This window comes from Choloepus didactylus, chromosome 19 (assembly GCF_015220235.1).
Source record: "Choloepus didactylus isolate mChoDid1 chromosome 19, mChoDid1.pri, whole genome shotgun sequence".
NCBI classification, from domain to species: domain Eukaryota; kingdom Metazoa; phylum Chordata; class Mammalia; order Pilosa; family Megalonychidae; genus Choloepus; species Choloepus didactylus.
Window position 1 is genome coordinate 6,308,363 of NC_051325.1, and position 15,716 is coordinate 6,324,078.

At 49.2% G+C, this 15,716-nt stretch overlaps 1 pseudogene; it reads left to right on the forward strand.

The window, feature by feature from the left end:
- LOC119516030 overlaps positions 1–4,048 on the forward strand; it is a 600,140-nt pseudogene extending 596,092 nt beyond the window's left edge.
- The last annotated feature ends 11,668 nt before the right edge of the window (positions 4,049–15,716 follow it).

The following is a 15,716-nucleotide window of genomic DNA, read 5'->3' on the forward strand; positions in this document are numbered from 1 at the left end:
GGGTGGCTGCCCATTGGGGATGAACCAAGGGGCATGGGACAGCTGTGACCCAAGCCCAGGGTGGCCAAGAAGGAAACTGTCTCCTCCCCATGAAAGCCTCTGCCTGACCCCCACCCACAAGGTCACAGAGGTGGTTCTCTGGGCACTGCCCCCAGGCCCAGGGCAGGCACAGTTTGGATGTTCCTGACCCAGGTCCTGGGCCCACGGACAATGATCTAAACCCATCCCAAGGCCAGACCTCCCCATGGCCTTGTCTGGTCACCTCCTCTCCTCCCAGAACCTGGTAACCCCAGTCTGCTCTCTCTGCAGTGAAACCAAAGGTCACTCCACCACCACCACCACCTCCCCCAGGTAAGTTGCTGCCCAGGCCTTGACAACCACAGGGGAGGATCCACTCTGTCCACCCCAGGTGCCACCTCACCTTCCTGTCTCTCCCACCCCAGTCTGTGTGAGACCATCCATTTTCATCTACCCCCTGAAGCCCAAGGGCATCCTCATGACCTCCCTGGGCAAATGGACATTGATCTAAACCCACCCCAAGGCCAGAACCTCCCCATGGCCTTGTCTGGTCACCTCCTCTCCTCCCAGACTCTGGTAACCCTAGCCTGCTTTCTCTGCAGTGAGACCACTGAACCCTCCACCACCCCCACCTTGCCCAGGTAAGGTGCCACCCGGACCTTGCCAACCATGGGGGAACAGGAGGATCCATTCTGCCCACCCCAGGTGCCAACTCACCTTCCTGTCTCTCCCACACCAGTCTCTGGAGGACCATCAGTTTACATCTTCCCTCCAAAGCCCAAGGACACCCTCATGATCTCCCGCACCCCTGAGGTCACGTGCCTGGTTGTGGACGTGAGCAAGGAGGAACCCGAGGTGACACTCAACTGGTACGTGGATGGTGTGGAGATGCACATGGCCAATACAGTGGAGCAGCAGGAGCAATTCAACAGCACCTACCGCGTGGTCAGTGTGCTGCCCATCAAGCACCAGGACTGGCTGAAGGGGAAGGTCTTCAAGTGCAAGGTCAACAACAAAGCCCTCCCATCTCCCATAGAGCAGAGCATCTCCAAAGCCTCGGGTGAGGGCCATCAGCCAGGCTGAGGAGCACCCTCCACAGCCATCTTGCAACCTTCCCTGCCCCCAGGGATCTGCACAGCTCAGGCCAGCCCCCTGCCCTGACTGGCTGTGTGGTCTTCTGTCCCCACAGGGCAGCCCCGGGAGCCACAGGTCTACGCCTTTGGCCCACACCCACAGGAGCTCTCCCAACAAGGACTCAGCCTCACCTGCCTGGTGAAGGGCTTCTATCCCAATGACATTGATGTCGCCTGGCAGAGCAATGGGCAGCCGTTGCCCAAGAGCAGCTTCGTGTCCACCCCACCCCAGGAGGAGCAGGACGGAACCTTCTTCCTCTACAGCAAGTTAACCATAGACCACAGCAAGTGGCCAGGAAGCAGTGTGTACTCCTGTGTCGTGATGCACGAGGCCCTGCACAACCACTACACACAGAAGACCGTCTCCCAGTCTCCCGGTAAATGAGTGTGACCAGTGAGCACCCCTCCCCAGCCCCCTGTAAATATCTCCCAGGCACCCCTGCATGGAAATAAAGCACCCAGCACTGCCCTGGGATTCTGCGAGACTGGCATGGTTCTTTCTGAGGCTGCTCCTGAGGAAGCTTCTGTCCTCACTGTTAGGGAGAGAGCACGGGTCCTGGGTCAGATCCCAAGGGGCACATGAATCTGCACTAGTCACCTGGAGGGAGGGGCTCAGTGCAGGTGTTGCCAGAGCAGGGAAGGGGTCCTTCAACAGAGGTGGTCTCTCTTCTGTGCCCTCCCTCCAGACAACAGCTTCTAGGGGCTCAGGCATGGGAAAAGAAAATAGGTAGAGGCATCTCCCAAGGACAATGAAGTCATACCATGCCTCTGTAGGTGCCTGTGCAGTGGGGAAAGTGGCCCATCATTTGTCCCAGGGTCCCTGTCCAGGAGCTCCCCTGGTAACCTTGGATCCTCTTGTGAGAACTGCCAGGGCCAATGGATGTGCCTTTTCCACCAGGATCCCACATGGCAAGTTCAGGAGGAAATGGGTTGGCCGTGGCCTCCATCCCTATGGAGTGTCAGGGGGACACATGCATGGGGACCCTCACCCCAGTGCTCCAAAGAGGCAGAGGCAGGTGGACCCTTCTGCCCCAGGGTGGGCCCCATCCCAGCCACCACATGCACACTGAGCCCAGACACTTTGGGAACAAGTGCCTCTGATGAGCAGCCCCCAGCCCCCAGTGTTATCTTTCCACATGCATGCACATCACACCTTACACACCTGGGCCTCCCACAGGTATTCAGTGCAAGTGCCCATCCATGTGCACCTGCAGGCACCAGCTGGGCCCCTGATGTCCACCAGACCTGGCACGAGTGCCCAGTGGGCAGCTTACTGCTCATCCACTCACTGACCAGCTCAGACTTGGCCTCCTCTCACGTGCAGACATGGGAAACCCACACCCAGACACACGCTCCACACTTCCTCAAGGAGGGACTGACATGGGGGCTAAGGCAGGTGCTTTGTGCATTCCCTCATGCTCCTATGATGGCAAAGGCCTCTTCTGGCACAGCCGCCAGCCTCCCACATGCTCACACACTCACACGCTCCCACACTCATGTGCCCATGAGTTCAACCACTCCCCTACACTCACAGGTTCACACACTTGCAGGCTCACACATTCCCACCCCCCCATGCTCCCATTCCCACATGCTCACAAGCTGACATGCTCACACTTCCACATGATCACACACTCATATGCTCACACTCCCATGCTCCAACATGCTCACACCCTCACATTCCCACATGTTCACACTCACACTCCAGGAAACCCCACTCACTAGGTCCACCCTCATCATTGTCCCTAACACTGGGGGCCTCTCCTTAGCCCTGTTCTTCTCTGCAGCCAGATGACCCAAGGAGGGTGCAGAGGGCTTGGGGTGGCCTCATTTCCTTTGGGCTCCTTACACTGCCTCTGCAGCCCCAAGGCCCAGGTGGATGGCAGGGAGCAGTTCCCACAGCTGACCACTGGGCACTATCTGGAGCAAGTGGGTGCAAGGCTAGAAGAGTGGGATGGTGATAAGGATGATGCCTCTTGACCTGGGAGGGATCACAGCACTTCCCTGAGAGGCCCAGAGAGGGTACCCCAATGTGAACCAGAGGGAATAGGGCAGACAAAATGGGAGGACCATCCTGGCACACAGGCCCTTCCACCTGGACTTTCCCATCCCATCACTCCCACTCCAACCTGTCCTGCCTGACTCTCAGAGGGACCTGCCCCTCCCAGAGGCTGTGGCTGGGACAGCCCCCTGACCCCCATATTTCCTGGGCAGAGCTGTGGCCAGATGAGAGTTGTGCTGAAGCTCAGGACGGGGAGCTGGACAGGCTGTGGACGACCATCTCCATTTTCATCACCCTCTTCCTGCTTAGTGTGTGCTACAGTGCCACCGTCACCCTCTTCAAGGTGGGCTTCTTTCTGGGACCTCCCTCTCTGCACCGACAGCCACCCCCACAAGCCCAGGGCTTGGTCATCCAGGGCCCTGGTGCAATTGGCAGAAAGAAGGGTGGTGGCCAAGGGGGGCTGGGACTGTGGGCACCACAGAAGCCGTGGGAGCCTGCCCTTCCCCACATGCTCACATCCACCTGTCTTCCTACAGGTGAAGTGGATCTTCTCCTCAGTGGTGGAGCTGAAGCGGACAATCGTCCCCAACTACAGGAACATGATTGGGCAGGGGGCCTAGGGTCACCCTTCCTGCTCAGGCATCCAGGGATTGTACATAGAGGAGGTGCTGTCCTGGCTGCAGACTCCACAGAAGAGAAGACATTGGCCCCCACTCCAGACCTGCACCTCTCAACTCTGACCTCACTGACCCTGATCTTGCCACCCTCTGACCCCACAGGCCTTTGACCCTGCTCTTTCTGACCCTGCCACCCTCTGAACTGCTGCCTCATCTACATCCCCTTGGAGAACTTTGAAGGCAGCAAACTCTAACCCCAGACCTCAGCTGCCTGGACACCTCCTGTTCCCCCATAACCAAGCATATGTGCACAGCAGCAACCAGAAGTGCTGGACAGTGGTAGTTGCAGACAGAACCATGAGCATTTCTGGGGCTCAATGCACTGAGATCAGGAGCATCAGGTCCTGTTCAAACAACTCAGGTCCAGACTCATCACTGCCCAGCTTGTGCAGGTTCACACTGAACAGGGAGATGCCAGGGCCAAATGTCCGGGTGTCCATCAGGGAAAGGGTAGGACTTCATAGGAAACAGAGCTTGGACCCACACTTTCCAGGCACCAGGTTGCAAGGGTTTTCAACAGAGTCTGTGGTGGGGACAACATATTGTGAACAGCAGCCCCTGGAAGGTGCCAATGTCCACTTCTCAGATCTCCCTTCTTCCTGGCTCCCATCTGGCCTCATTCCATCCTGGGAGCTTCGATGCACACCTGGCCTGAGGAGGAGCCACTGTCCAGCCTCCATGCTCTGGCACCTTCTTTTAGCATGGAGATCTCTGCAAAGACCACACCCTGGATACCCAAAGTAACCTCAGACATGGGACCCACTGCAAACAGACAAACATTCCTGACTGCCTACTGGGGTGAGTGAGAGGACAGACTCAGGTCATCCTGCCATCTCCCAACCATCAAACACAGCTCTGCTCCAAAGTCTGTCCTCAAGGTTGTGGGCAGTGGGAGTTTGTCCTCACCTCTACACAGGGAAACCCTGCAGAGGAGGATGTGGGCAGGAGTGCAGGGGTGAGAGATTTATCCTTCCCTCCCCCTCAGGAGTCTCTGTGGATGAGGGCCTGGGATGGGGGTTTTGTCACCTCAGCAGGTGCCCAGACAGGTACAAGGATGGGACACCTGTTAGGGTTGGGCATCTCTGCCACTGAGGAAGGGCAGCGGCCCAGTTGGTGACAGTCAGATGGGCCTCCTGGGAGGGGCCTAGGCAGGATGTGGTCACTTGAGAGGCAGCCTCAGTGGGTCCCGTAGACAGAGGAGGGGAGAGGAGAGTCTCTGGGCACAAGTGCTGGGAGAGTGGGGCCAGCAGGCATGGCCAGCCCCAGTACTGGATGCCAGGCCTCCAGCCAGTGAGCATGCAGTGGGGGTTGGGACACAACAGAAGAGAGTGCCCCCACCTTGAGGGCTGCACCAGGCAGCTGTGGGATTTGGTAGCAGTTGCAGCCCCAGGGGCCTCAGCAACCCTCTAGGTTGCTTGTCTCATTGCTTCTAAGGGCAAGAGAGCCAGAAAGCCAGGGGCAACAGAAAAATCACCCTGTTCTGTGCAACTGGAGCACTGCTATGCATGGGAGGCACTTAGGAGGCTCCTCAGGCCAAGCCACATGCTCTGGGAGCACCCATCCAAGCCACACAGGGCACCCTACTAAAAGGATGGAGCCTCAATTAATGATGATGTTTTGGAACATGGCAGAAGGGAAATAGTAGAGATAAATTGTTCAGAGGAAATATGAAAACATTAGTTTCGGTAGCTTTTTCTCCTCTTTAATTTTCTGAAGCCCATTCATTGTCTGTAATGTGCATGTGTTTCTACGTTTTTACAAATGACAATAAACCACCCTTTAAAATGATACAATTTATTAATCTGTCCATGTTACTACACTCCGTGCCTATCATAAAGCACAGATGGGAGGAGCATGGCTGCATCATCAGTCTGGGGACTCCTTCCACAAATGTACAGTTTCTGGAATCTTCTAGCCCTTCTGCCAACCCTCAACCCCTTCCTGCCTGCACTGGCCACACTGCTTGACCTGCCACAGAGTCCTGTCCCCCTGGGCCCCGTCCCCTCCTCAGGGTATTTAGATGAGCCTTCCAGGGGCGTACTTCCCCCTGCAGAACTGGAGCCTGAGTTAGGAGGCACCGTGCAGTCCTGTGGGGTTACTCTGCAGTGTGGACAGGGTGAGCAGCCCCAGGAAGGCCTCACTGCCTTCACCTGGGCAGTCCCAAAGGATCTCATCCAGCTGTGTCCCAAGTACACAGGGACAGGCCCAGCAGCACTGACCTCAGTTCCCAAGACTGGGCAAGGAGGAAGGGCAGGGGGTCACATGGGGCCTGGGGGTCAGTGGGGGAGTCCTGGGGAGGCAGAGCCACATGGAGGCCGGGTACAGGAGGGTCATCGAGCACTGGCATGGCCAGAACTGAGAAGCCACCTTCTGTGAGAGGTTGGCATGGATCAGGCCCCAGTGGTCAACAAAGGACAAGCCAGTTGGGGCTGGAGATGGAGAGAAGCCAGGCCACAGTCATTACAAAAGGAGGAGCTGACATGTCCTGTGGGCCTCAGGAGACAGAGATAATTATTGGCAGGACAGGGCCACAGTGGGGCTTCTTTAGCAGCATCACTCCAGCAGCTGCACGGGAGCTTCACCAAAGACACAGGGGCCAGGCAGGATGTCCCCAGAGGCCCAGGCCCAGACTGCCCAGGGAGCAGGAACAGGGACACACAAGCAGTCAGGGTCCTCACTACAGAATGGGTCCCACTGTTTGGACTCATAGCTGATGCCTGCTGGATGGTGAGCTCCAGAGGCCCTGAGGGTGGGCTGGTTTGACCAGGCAATTTGTGCCCAAGGCTGGCCTTTGAAGTATCAGGATTTTGTGCTACAGGAGCTGTGGGGAACAGGTGCAGAGGGACATAGGGTGAGTCCTATGGCTTTCCTGAGTGTCAGAAAGAAGAGTGACCAACCAGAAGACAGGCAGCAGGCAGCTTGCTTTATTCTCACCAGCTCTGTGCCATGATGATGGGAGCACAGCTGACTCCAACTTCCGGTGATATCAGGACATCAGGGATGGCCATGCATGTTCTCTGTGGCTTTACAAAGCTGCCCCCTGCACTTCACCCTGCTCAGGGTGGGCACCACTGAATTCCTGAGAGTGCACAGCTCAGCCAAGGCTGTTTCAGGGGCCACATCACTCAGGGTGGAGAGGGCTGTGGTAGGCAGGGGCAGGACCATCCAGCTCTCTAGGGAAGGAGCAGATGCTTCCTGCAGACCCTGACAGTGAGACTCCTCGGGCCAAGGGCAGCCTGGGGGTGGGCAGAGGGGGCATCTTGTCTTCTGGTCCCCTAGAACCCACACATGTGTGCCAAGTTCCCTTAGGGAAATGGGACATTTTCCCCAAGGCCCTGAGTCCTGACACACATGCTGCCTGCAGAAATGTCCACACCTTAGCCCCATAAGAGTCTCCATTTCCACAGCACCATGGGGCAGCAAGGAGCACTGGAGGCAGAGTCAGGGCCCATCCTGACCTGTACCCATGCCAGGTTCACATCTCTAATTGCAGCTGGTGTGGACCCACCTTGTCCTCCAGGCACTGCAGGCCTCAGTTGCCTTCCCAAACCTGCTTCCCTCCAGGCTACCACACAATGGTATCTAAGCCAAGAACTTGAGGTTTCCCCACACTTTCTCCTCTAACCCATAAGCTCCTCTTGCTAACGGGGTTCCCCATCTTTTTCTAGCCCACAACTTCTACCCCATCCCCTAACCAATAAAGTCACCTCCCTGCAGCATCTCACCTCCCGTCTGCTCACCCCCACAGCTTCCCATCTTCCATAGCCATGCTCCCAAGTCTCCCATCTGGTTCCGCATTCCTCCAACACTTGTGGCAAAATTGGTGTCTGTGCCCCATCCTGCCTCTCTGTGTCAAAACATTCAAGCCCTGGAGGCCACCCTCTGTGAATATGGGTCACCACAGTGTGCTCCCTGTGATGTGCCATCCTCTGACCCCCTCCTCCCACCTCACCTCACTCCCCTGCCCCTTCCTCATTCCCCCTTATATACACTCCCCTCTCAGCACCTCCTGTCTTCTTGACACACTCCCCACCCATCATCCTCCTTACACCCTGTCCTCCTGATACCCGTCTCCTCCTGCAGTCACATGACCCACCCACCCCGAACGTATTTCCTCCCCACCCCTCTTGCACCAGACCCTTCACCCTCTGATGCCAGAGCTCTCCCTTCCTGACCCTGCTCCGCCCGTGGCACATCTGCTCTGAGGGCTGGCTCTGCATCTGCCCCTCCCCCTTCATCAGGCTCTGAGCTCTCACCACCTAATCTCCCTTGTAGTCCCCACCCAGCAGGGATGGACCCACCATCACTGCCTATTAAGCCAGTGATGGCTCAGCTCTGTACAGTGAAGCTGGGCTCTGGGAGACCCCCAGAATCCTCAAGGGCTGCACACAACCAGGCCATCCAGAGCCCCAACAGGGCACCCAGCAGGCCCCAAGTCACCTTACCTGCTCTCAGCTGCCTTCTATGATCATAGCCTCAGGCAGATGCCACAGGGCAAGGCCAGAAGAAATACAGATGCACCTGAGCCATCCATGACCTCTGTCCCAGAGCATGTACCTGGGCAGGCCTCCTGACCTCTATGTTGTACACCTCAGCTGAAACACAGACACAGACACACACACCTGTTGTGTTGAGAAGTCACACAACACATGCTGAGATGCACACAGACATGCACGCTGGCTGCACATTGTAGTTGCAGCAACCCAACACAAACTCCAACACAAACAGACATGCATCCTGCCACACACAGCAGTCTCACTAACACACATTCAGACACACACATATATACCTGTCATACAGAGCAGTCACACCAAAACACACTCAGACACACACACAGTCCTGCCACACACAGTAGTCACACCAACACATGCTCACACACACACAGACACACAGGTCTAATGCACAGGGATAGTCACGCCAACAAACATTCAGAAACAACAACAGGCACACATGCCTGCTGCACCAATACACACTCCAACACATACAGACACACACACTTGCTGCACAGGGCAGTCACACCAACACATGTTCAGACACACAGACACATGAAAGCTTGTCCTGTATAGGAGAGCCATAGTGACACACTCAGACACACACAAGTTCACATGCCTTCTCCACACTGGGCAGTTATGCTAACACACTCAGACTCACATATTCATCTGGCATCTGCAGTCATACACATCCTCACATAGTGAAACACACATAGACACAAACACCTGCTGATTTCCATCAAAACCACAGCTGGGTGCTGAGGTCTCTGGATCATAAGGCTGCCTCATGCACCAAGCCTTTGCCCACATGGTTCCCTTCACCTGGGAAAACCAAGCAAGCCCTATACTCTGCTTTTTAGCTCATGTGTCTTTTCCCCCATGTGTAAGTCCTCCCTTAACCCACCAAGCAGAATGGACCTTGCTCTCTCTCATTCTGTGAATGTGCTTCTCCACTTCATAGCCATGCACATCCATCTCGCTTGAGACCTGGAGTTCCTGGAGGTCAGGACAGCATCTTCCTGAGTCATCCCCTGTGGGCTGAACCCAACTCCTGCTCTCCAGGACTGGGATATCATAGTGAACCATCACTCCAAGTCCCTGCCCTTGTGACACTGGCATTCTTGTCCCTTCTTTATGTTCTGTCTGGACCCAGACCAGGCCATGGCACAGATGCAGGCTGAGGGATGGGCAGATGGGTGAAGGTCAGTCACATGACCAAGGTCACCCAACAACATGTAGGAGAATTGGGCCCAAACAGAGACTGCTGACTTGAGGTTAGTGATCTTTCTCCTACATTGCCTTCCTCTGGGTCCTTTTCATGTGCAGGTTACAGAGGGTCAAGACAGAGAAAAGAGACTTGGGACAGGAAGGAGGCTTAGACATAGCAAGGTAGGGGAACCACATGAAGTGAAGGTCCCAATGATATCAGGGGATACAAAGAGCATAATACAGAAGACCATTGGGCACACTGACTCTTGGGTGCCATTGAATAGCTAGCCAGAGAAGTAGCCCTTTCCAAATTCTCATCCTGATTGCAGATCTTAATATTGGTCCTCACTGGTCATTGCCCACTCCCCACCCCATGCTGAGAGCATGCTGCCCCGTGGGAGAAAGATGTACACCACACCACTGACATTGGCCTTGATCAAAGGAATGTCAACAGGAGGGTCCACTGTGTGAATCCACCTTTGCTCTATTCATCTTTCCTGGGAATGATATTTTCCAGAATGTACCTCCTCCTTTAGCTTAGATCCCAAAACAAAGAAGTCACCTGGAGCAGAGTCAGGCAGAGTCACCACAAACTGCAGTAGACACTGAAATGAGACAGAAAAATACCTATAATGTTATAAGCCTTTTCATTTGGGAGTTGTGGTTGTTTGGAGATGTATATAACCCAGAAAACATGTTTTCACATCTAATCCCTTCCTGTGAGTGTGAAACCATTGTAAATCAGACCTTATGATGAGGTTACTTTAGTTAAGGTGTGGCCCTCCTCAATCAGGATGGGTCTTAATAGAGTCTTTTATAAAAGAATGAAATTCAGACAAAGAGAGAAGAAAGCCACAGGAGACAAGAAGCTGGATATCAATGGAACCCAGAAGAGAAGGGAGGGGCTGGGAGAGGCCCCCATATGCATGGTCATGTGACAGAGGAAAGAAGGACCAAGACCCACGGGCAGCCAGCTCCAGAATGCCAGTCTTCAGAAAGAAAGCATCACCTTCACTTGCCTTGATTTAGATGTTCTCCTAGTCTCAAAACCATGAGCTAATAAATTTCCATTGGTTAAAACATCACATTGCATTCTATTTGCTTGAACAGCCCAGGAAACTAAAACAGGGGTCATTTGATATCACAGCACATCCTAGCAAAACTGAAAGATAAACAACCATTAAAATGCATGTCCACTACTGAAGCAAATTAAAATACCTACTAAAATATAATAATAGTCATATTTGAAGTAGTCACAGTGTTTTGACTTTTTCAGAGTTTTCAGAGAATTTCACTGTGTATTCACAGCACCCCTAAGAGGCAGGTGTCACTGCCTAAACTTTACTGATGAAGAAATTGAGGCTTAGAAAAGCTGCATCTCCCTGCTTCTCAGTAGAAACTGAACTCATGTCTTCTGGCCCTAAAGTGCATGTTCTTTCTTCTCTATACAGCCTCTTAAAGAGATTCCAGAAAGTCATCCTGATCTGATTCCCACCCTCAAGGGAAGACCGTCTCCTTACAGCAGGAACTCAAACCAGTTGTTGAAACTTCATGCCCTAATAAGGTCCCAGAAATGTTTGGAAGGGAAGAGGCTGGCTTGGAAGTTCTGTGAATATTGTATCCATTTATTTATTCAACAAGTATTTACCAAATGGACACTTGGCACATTATGGAAACAAGACCAACAGGGCTTCTGCCCTCAAGAACTTTGATTCCAGGAGAAGAGACAAACACTGAGTACATAATTTCACAAATTGTTATTTAAGTAGAACTGTGACAACTACTATGAATGAAAAGTATTGGGGTGATGAAGTCATATAACAATAGGTGCTGACTCCAGTCTGTGGGGTCAGGGAAAGTTTTCCTGAGGGAGTGCCCAGAAGGCACATGTGTTCAATCTCAATTCTGCTCATCAGTCCTGGCTTCCTGTCCTTCTGGGACACAGACAACTAAACTCCCTGGACACTGAGGTTTGGTGAGGTCATGTAGGAGAAGATACATGTGATAAATTAAAGGATAATTATTAAGTGGTATATTCTTCATTCTCATATACATATATAATGAACACATTTCCAAGATTTTACTTAACTGGTATAAAATGAAATGAAGCAAAGCAGAATTAGTATGGGTAGGAGATTTTAAATGGAGTCAGGAGGTCATTCTTGAGGTACTCTTTTGCAGGTCTCAGCCAGATAGCACAAACTGCCAAAGTATGCAGATCCTCAAGCAACAATGTTCCTTGAAACCCCAAAGGCATCCAGAAACCACAAACAAGCTATGAAATAAAGAACTCAGTAAACTAGCACTCTGAAGGACAAATGGAGTACCCCAATATCCATCAACCATAAATAACTTCTCTCACTATCTTTTCCTTTGAAAACTCTTACCTAGAATGTAAAGATGGGCCATGACTTATGTTTCCACCTGAATCTGTGCTCTGTGAATTGAAATTCTAAGACCCCAAATAAATGCCTTCATTGTCTTGCAGCTTTGTTTTTCTCATTTGACACTGATAAGAAGTTACAACCAGTTCAGAAAGAATTCAAAGTAGTATACTTACATAGTTGAATCAGGCATGCTAAAATGAATTTATAAATAGATGCAAGAAACTAGCTTTTTCCATGGGAGGACAAGAGGAAACAATTGTCTTTCCAAGGAACAGAACTTGGATTCCTATAAATTATCTGTAATTTATAGAGTTGTAAATCATACCTTGAAGACAAAGAATAGTGTGGCGTTCCCATAGAATCAGATCATCTGGAGAGCAAGCAAGAAAATGCCTTGTTTTCCATTGAAGACACCCATCAAACTTTTCATCCATTTTGAAGTATTTCACAAATTTCCTTATAAAACCACTATAACAGACAAAATTATACCCACAATATATGCAGAACTCATGCAAATCAAATAGAAAAGCCTAATACGTCAATAGAAAAATGGACAAGAGAATTGAAAGAGTATTTCACAAGAGATATCCAAGCAGCCATTAAACACATGAAAAGGATTATAAATATTATTAGTCACCAGAGAATGAAAATGAAAAACCACATGAGAGAAAGTAGTTCTGATTCCAATATGCTGGTGAGACTTGTATCAGACTAGCCCATTGTCAGATAGCAATTATAAACTCTGGAAAACAATAATAAACAATTATTTGAAGGCATTGGAGTGTGACCCAAAGCAGGCAGACACTAGAGAGGACTCTTCCCTTGAAGGGCATGTCTGAAGGCAGTCTACACAGCATGGTACAACAAGAACTACAGCAGAAAATGGAAGTCTTATTGGCTAGAGGAGTCAGATAGTAGAATTCTGGGCTGCTAGAGCAGCTAAAAACTGAAGGAAAATATCCATAAAAGAGGAATTCACAGAAAAAAGAACCCCATAATCTGCATATAAACTCCTCTCAAACCCATGCATTGAGACCGGGGAGCAACTAACGGAAGCGAGTTAGACCTTGGAATTCTGCACATATCCAGGCACAAGAACCTAAGCCCACAGAGACCAGGGGAAAGACAAGTCACTGAGTAGCGCTGTATAAAACAAGGACCTCCAGGTGGGAGGGGAAAGAGATAATGATTGAAATGCTGGCAAGAACTTTTCTGCCCTCACTCAATCCAGTTGCAGTCAGCAGGACCAGTAAAGGCAAAGCAGACTTTTCTGAAGTGGTCCACACTTTTGGATTTGCCACATCTTGCTACTGAGGGCAGGATTCCCTAAAGGGGAAGAAACCAGGGAAAGAAAAGAATCAAAGAAAAAAAAGGGGGTGTTAAATCAAATTGCTGTAAGAAAGGGCAGGTCCCAGAACTGAAGAGCGTAAGAGTGAGGCAGAGAATTTAAACAACTCATAGGAGCTGGGAGAAAAGTCTGAACAAAAATGGAGAGAACAGATCAGGATTGACAGAGCAGGAGAGAGGAAAGGAGGCTCTCTCCTGGAGGTGAAACAATTAGGCAAAAATGCAATCTTAAATATCTTACTCCATTCCAGGACAAGAATCAGATGAAGAACTGAGAAAATCTGAACAGGTAAACATGGGGCATTTTAAAGGTCTGGAATAAGTTAACCCAAGAGTCAAAGAAGAGTCTTAACATAAAGCCAATCAACAATAAAATCCTAGGCAAGAGGGAGAAATGAACCTACAGAGTTAATTCTTCAAGATAATCAGATGCCTAGATATTATCAGAAAACTACATGTCATATGAATGAACAGGAAGACCTGGCACAGTCAAAAGAATAAATGAAAACTTCAGAGGACACTCATAAGATAGAACAGCTAACCAATGATGATCAGACAAATCTCCTAAATCAATTCAAGGAGATGAAGGAAAATATGCATAAAGAGATAAAGGATATTAAGAAGACAATGTGAGAGCATGAAGAAGATTTTCAAAGTATAAAAAGTAATCCAACAGAAATTATGAGAATAAAAAGCAAAATAGTAGAGATTAAAAAACCCTAGAGGCAAACAACAGCAAATTTCAACAGGCAGAGGAAAGAATCAGCAAATTAGGAGACAGGACAATCAAAATCGTAGAATGAGAAGAACAGATAGAGAAAAGAATAGAAAAATAAATGATCAGTGTCTCTGTGAATTGAGTGACAGCCTGAAGCATAGAAACATATTTGCCATGGATGGTCCAAAAGGAGAAGAGAAGAGAAAAGGGGCAGAAAGAATATTTGAGGTAATAATGGCTGAAAATTTCCCAATTCTTATGAAACTCACACATATACATGTCTAAGAAGTGCAACATAATCCAGACAGAATAAATCCTAATGGACCTACTGTGAGACAAATACCAATCAGAAAGTCACATGTCATAGATAAAAAGAGAATTCTAACAACAGCAAGAAAAAAGCAATTCAGGACATACAAGGGATCCCCAGCAAGACTAGGTTCCAATTTCTCATCAAAACCATGGAGGTGAGAAGGCAGTGGTATGATATATTTAACATAGTAAAAAGGAAAATCTGCCTGTCCAAAATTCTTTATCTGGCAAAAGTGTCCTTTAAAATGAGGGAGAGTTTAAAATATTCACAGATAAACAGGAACTGAGAGAGTTCATCAACAAAACAACTACCCTACAAGAAATACTAAACAGAGTTCTGCAGGCTGAAAGGCAAAGACAAGAGAGAGTGGCTTGGAGTAGCATGAAGAAATGAAGATCTTTAGTAAGGGTAACTTAATGGGTAAATGCAAAACCCAATAATAGTACTGTCTCCTCAAAATACAAATCTCTTCTTTAATTCTTAGAAGAGTCAGAATACAACTGAACAAGAAAAAGGTATATTTCCTGAAAATGGACATACAAAATGTAAAGTGGTAGAGTGGTAAAAAATAATACTAATAATAATAAATAAAGAGAAGAAATAGAGGGATATGGGAGGAAAGAATGTGCATACTAATGAAGCTAATCCACTATCCTTTCAAATTAGTAGATTATAGATGGAGGTTGTATAATATAAACCACAGGGTAAGCTTAAAGAAAGTATTTTTAAAAATACAGAAACAGAAAGGAGATAGGGATCAGTCAAATACATCACAAATAAACTATACAGAAAAGGAGGTTGCAATAAAGCAGAAGAGAGACAACAAAAGATATCACATATAAAAACCAGTGTACAAAATGGCTGAAGTAAGTAGTGCATTTACAGTAATAACACTGAATGTTAAAAGATTAAATTCCCTAAACAATAGCTACATGTTGGCAGAAGGGATTTAAAAAAAGAGCATTATCCAGGTATATGTTGTTTACAAGAGACTCACCATAGACCCAGAGACACAAACAGGTTGAAAAACGAAAGGATGGAGAAAGATAGTCTATGCAAATAATAACCAAAAAAGAGCTAGGGTAGCTGTACTAATATCAGACAAAATGGACTTTAAGTCAAAAGCTGTTACAAGAAACAAAGAATACTATAGATTTATAAAAGGGGCAATCCACCAAGAATAAAAAATAGTCACAAATATTTATGTACCCAAACACAGTGCTCCAAAACACATGAGACAAACACTGGCAAAACTGAAGGGAGAAATAGACAACTCTACAGTAATACTTGGACACTTTGATACACTACTCTAATCAATAGAACATCTAGACTGAAAGCAAAAAAGTCATGATCATTTCAATTGATACAGTAAAGGCATTTGACAAAATTCAGCAAACTTTCCTTTTTTAATTTAATTCAGTTTTA